Raw genomic sequence first — 5,280 nt, forward strand, 5'->3', positions numbered from 1 at the left:
AGTGGACCCCAGAGTCTTTGTCTGCAAGAGCTGAAGGACAACCTCCTCAACCCCCTCAGAAGGAAACAGGGAGCCTGAGACAGGCAGAGCCTCAACATCTGGGTTCCCACAGGTGAATGGCCCCTCCCTTTCCCTGCCCCTCTCAGACAGGAGCCAGTTCTGAGACACCTGACTAGAAAAAGTATAGCTTAGGAGGGAAAAAGTCAAAACAACCGACAGAGAGCCTAAATGCCAATGCATTTTCTGGTAGGCATAGTTTCATATTTTCTTCATACCTGCCTCTTCAGCAATGGGATGGGAGTGTAATTTGGGTTTTTAAATTCAAAATGTGTCTAATCAACTGTAGATGAAAACTGTAAGAATGATCTTTAATTTAGGGGCAGATGAGGTTCAGTTTTGTGTTTTAAACAGTTTGCTCATTAAAATAAATAGGTAAAAGGCCAGCTCGAAACCACATGACATAACTCTACCCTCCACAGAGGAAGTTCCCTTCAGACAACAGACAAAGTAGAGAGATTCCCTTTCTCTATTGCCAGTGTGGAGAATTTGACAAGAACAAAATGAACAAACTAAGTGATCATCAAGTTATCCAAAAGCAAAGACCTGCTGCTAACAAGTCTGTCTTCTTTTACCCAAGAAAGTACATTTAAAACAAGGGCAACAATCTAATTAATAGCATATGTATCCCTATTTTGTTAACATTTAAAAAATACTTAAAACATACAAAAATACCTAGTGTTTCATGAAACAGTAGACATTTCAATAATTCACATCAATATTTTCTGGTAAATTTGGAAAGCGCAATTATCTATTTCAAGTTGTTACGCTTTTAGTAGTTACCATACTATTTATGCAAAAACAAGAGTTATTGCTGACTTTAAAGTGTTAGATTTGTCTTAAATGATCATTTCCTGGGTAATTTGCCAGGGACCTGCCTCGACAATTTATGAGAGCTTGGAGGGAGGTACGGATTTGGTGAAAAAACACACAGAGTCAATGGGTAATTTTGAGTCTCAGGCAGATGATGGTGATGATGACTCTCTCTTTGTTTAAAATTTTTATTTTAGAATATATTTTGATCTCAAATAGTCACGTACAAGCAGTTACAAATCAATCAAGTATTATATTCTTACATCAAAGGTACAAGAGGAACACAAGGTCATCAAACATTCCTTCATCTCTATACTCCTTAGCTACTTTGATAACGTCTGTCTCTTGTAAGTGATTTTGTTTTTCTCTAATCCTCCCTAAAATGTCTAGTTTGGCCTTGATTTGTGTTTCTCTAATCTTCTTTAAAATGTCAGGTTAATTTTAAGCAAAGTTCTACATCTTAACTTCTAACTTTACCAACATCTATTACTTTCTATAGATTCATTAATTACAACTCACAATCAAAAACATTTTTACTATAACTGGTCATACATATAATCGATTTAACAATAAAAACAAGAACATAAAAGTACCCTAAAGTTTCACAGTTAAGAACAAAGCAATAATTCTCTTATACTAACAATTTCTCAAAACCTCTAATGAAATTTTTACTTCTGTTCTTAAGCTCCCACTGCCCTTAACTGTTTCTAAGCAGCTTTCTAAAGGCCTTAATGTCCTTGACTGAAACTACATGGAATGTTGCTTACAATCTTAAGCTTGAATTGCTAAAACTTTAGCTAGAGTAGTTATCTCTAATGTTAAAACTTATTGTTAATGTAAAAAACAATTTTTATAACTATATAAGATTGAATATGGTGTGAAAGTTAATGTGAAAGGCAACTATTACAACATGAGGTTTGTCTAAAATATATTTTATATTTTGTTACTACTAAAAAGTATCTAATGATTATGCAAAATTTTCTAAAACTTCTTATAAGGAAATCAGAAACAAACTATTTTTCCAAGGAAAAGCTAGAAACCATGGGGCCCCTGCATGAAATACCCCTTGTAGCTTTGCCAACCAAGGGGACATTCATTGTCGCTTTGCTAAACAATGAACTTTCATGCATAAGGCTTCTTGCTGTTCCATTCCTTGGCAGGATGGCATCTACCAGTAATTCATTCTTATTTTAAAATAAATAAGAAGGAAACTAAATAGTGTAGGCTATAATAGGCGTTTGCTCTACGCTTCATCTCATTGTTGTTAGATGCTGTAGAGTTGGTACCGATTTATAGCGACCTCGTGCACAACTGAATGAAACACTGCCAGGTCCTGTGACTATCCTTCTAGTTGAGGGTATTCTTCTTTGTCACTGACCCTCCATGTTACCTGCCATGATGTCTTCCTCCAAGGACTGGTGTTTTCTTTACATTGAGGTGCAATGTAATTTTGTTTTCTTTACATTGAGGTGCAGCCTGTGCCATCTGTAGGAATTCTAAGTCCTCATTTCTTTCAACAAGCAAGATTGTATCATCTACATGTCACAGGTTGTTAATAATTGTTCCTCCAATCCTGATGCCACATTCTTCCCATAACCCAGCTTGTTGTATTGCTCAGCATACAGATTGAATAAGCATGGTGGAAGAATACAACCCTGGTGCATACCTTTCCTAATTTTAAATCAATCAGTTGCACCTTGTTCTGTTTGAACAACTGCCTCTTAGTTTATGTATACATAGGTTCCTCATAAGCACAGCTAAGTGTTCCGGAATACTCATTCTCCCCATTGTTGTCCAGTTTGTCATGATCCACAGTCAAAAGCGTTTGCATAGTGAATAAAGCACAGGTAAACATCTTTCTGGTATTCTCTGCTTTTAGCTAAGATCTATCTGACATCAACAATGATGACCCCCATTCTACATCCTCATCTGAATTTGGCTCGAACCTCCAGCAGTTCCCTGTCAATGTACTGGTGCAGCCATTTTTTAATTTTCTGTAGCAAAATTTTACTTGCATGTGATATTAATGATATTGTCTGATGATTGCCTCATCCCATTGGTCACCTCTCATTAAACTTTCTCTTAAGGTAACCAAATGTTGACTGGGGACACATCTGATCATTCTTTTTGTGACAATATTTTGGACAGTCACTAATGAAAAGAAATAGGTCCTAATATAAATTCTGCTAATTTGATTGAAAACTCCAAAGAATGACATTCTGTTCCTTTTTCCATTCATATTAATTATTAAAATGATTGCTTTCCACAAATTGTAGCTGGCAGTGACTCCGTTTTAATTTTTCTCTGGTGAATTACTAAATGGTGGGTAGTCAATGCCCTAGCTAGGCTTGGATGTACTTAAAATATGTTCTTGAGCCAAATAGTACAACAATTTGCTCAAAACAGCAGAATTGCCAAAGAACCAGAGACTGGGTAGCATTTCATAACGATATCCAAATCGCCCCATAAAATGAAAATGATGGAACCTTCATTAATTAAAGTTCATTATCAACAACAGCTCCTCAGAAACCCTATACAGGGTCACTATGGGTTGGAACCAACTCAGCGGCACTTAATAACAAACAACAACATTCCTAAACAGATCTCTGGCTTTAAAAATGAGTACGAGGAGGAATGTTAAACTAGGACTAGGGTAGAAATGGATTTGCAATAGAGCCAAAATCAGCTGTGCTACCTCATTAGGGTTTGGCAACAGAGACCTCTTTGTCTCCTAGTCATCTAATTATGTTTGAATATCATATTTGATGTCAACAATAACTCCTCTTTAGTCATCTCCAAGAGGCAGGAATTTAACAGGAATCTTGGTTTCTTTTGTTGTTATGTTGAATTGGTTCTGACCACAGTAACCCCTGTGTAGGATTTCCAAGGAGCAGCTGGTGAGCTTGAACCACCAACCTTGCATTTCAAACCGATTTTGCAGTCCAGCACATTAACCCAGAGTGCCATAACAGGACTCCTGGTTTCTTTAAGGACACCTTAAAATGATAGATTGTTTCCTCTTCCCTCCAGTTGGAAACCTCAGTTACTGGTCAAAAATGTTTTAAAAGTCCCATATTTTTTTATTTTTTTATTTTTTTACATTTAGTATCCCCAAGCTTCTCCATTGCTACACAGCTCTACCATTACTATAGATTTCTTATTTTAAGATCTTATTTTTTGAAAAGCCACCGTATTCTTACAATGGAATTAAAAAACAAAATTTGGAATTATATCTTCAAGCCAGGTGACTTGCTTTTATAACAGTCTTTCACAAATGTTTTAGTCAGTTTCTCTTATGTTTTAGTTGTGTGTTTTATTCAGTATTTAAAGAGTGAGATTTCCCATTCTTCTGGTACTTTTATCCTATATTATATTTGGATTATAAACCTAGAGAAATTTCTGGTAATTTCTCATCGCCTAAAATCTGTTGGTTACTAAAATTTATTTCAACAATGACTCTCCAGAGAGAATTGATCTAATCATAATATTTTATGCAGAAACCTGACTAGGTATGATTAAGGGTCATAAGGCCTATGATACAGAAGCTGTAATAAAATAATTAGGTTTAAAAGATTGAAACTAATGTTCTGGTGAATTATTTCTTAATCCAGGACAAGGTCCTTAGATATGTGTTTATTTCCATTAATTTCATGCCAAAGTATCTGTTTCCTTTCTCAGAGACATGACTGATTTTGGTTGAATAAATATATTATCGCATTTAACAAAATATTGAAAATACACATTAAATAATGTGTATATTTAATTTGAAGTCCTGGTGTGGCACTGTAGGATAAGTACTAGAATACTAACCTCAAGGTTGTTCAGCTGTTTCTCAGAAACTCTATACCTTGTCACTATGTGTTGGAACCAACTTGAAGGCACTTAGAATAACAACTATATATATGTTTAACTTGGAGTCCTTGGGTAGTGTATATTTAACATGCTCAGTTACTAACTGAAAGGTCTGAGTGCACACAGACAGAGGTACGAAAGGCCTGTTGATCTGTGATGAGGCTTTAGAATGTTTGTGGGGAAATTCCATTGTCTTCTAACTCCATTTTACCTTGACATTTTTGAAGCCCACTCATACCTCTGAAAACACCAGGCTTACTCAGACACATGGAGTCACCGTGAATCAGAGTAAACTGAATGCCAAATAGTTATTTTATATTTAGTTTAATACATTTAATAACGTGTATAAGGACAAATATAATGAATATATTGATATATATAATGAATATGTATATTGAATCCATATATAATACAGTATTTCAAGATGAAGCTGAAGAGATTAAAACAAGTCCATGAGAACCAACTTGAAGATGAACACATTCCACCTGACTATGGAGATCATCTCAAGGAAAGATTTGATGTGTTAAACACTAAAGACTGAAGACCAGAAGAATTATG

Source organism: Chrysochloris asiatica, unplaced genomic scaffold, assembly GCF_000296735.1.
Source record: "Chrysochloris asiatica unplaced genomic scaffold, ChrAsi1.0 scaffold00022, whole genome shotgun sequence".
Classification (NCBI taxonomy): Eukaryota; Metazoa; Chordata; class Mammalia; order Afrosoricida; family Chrysochloridae; genus Chrysochloris; species Chrysochloris asiatica.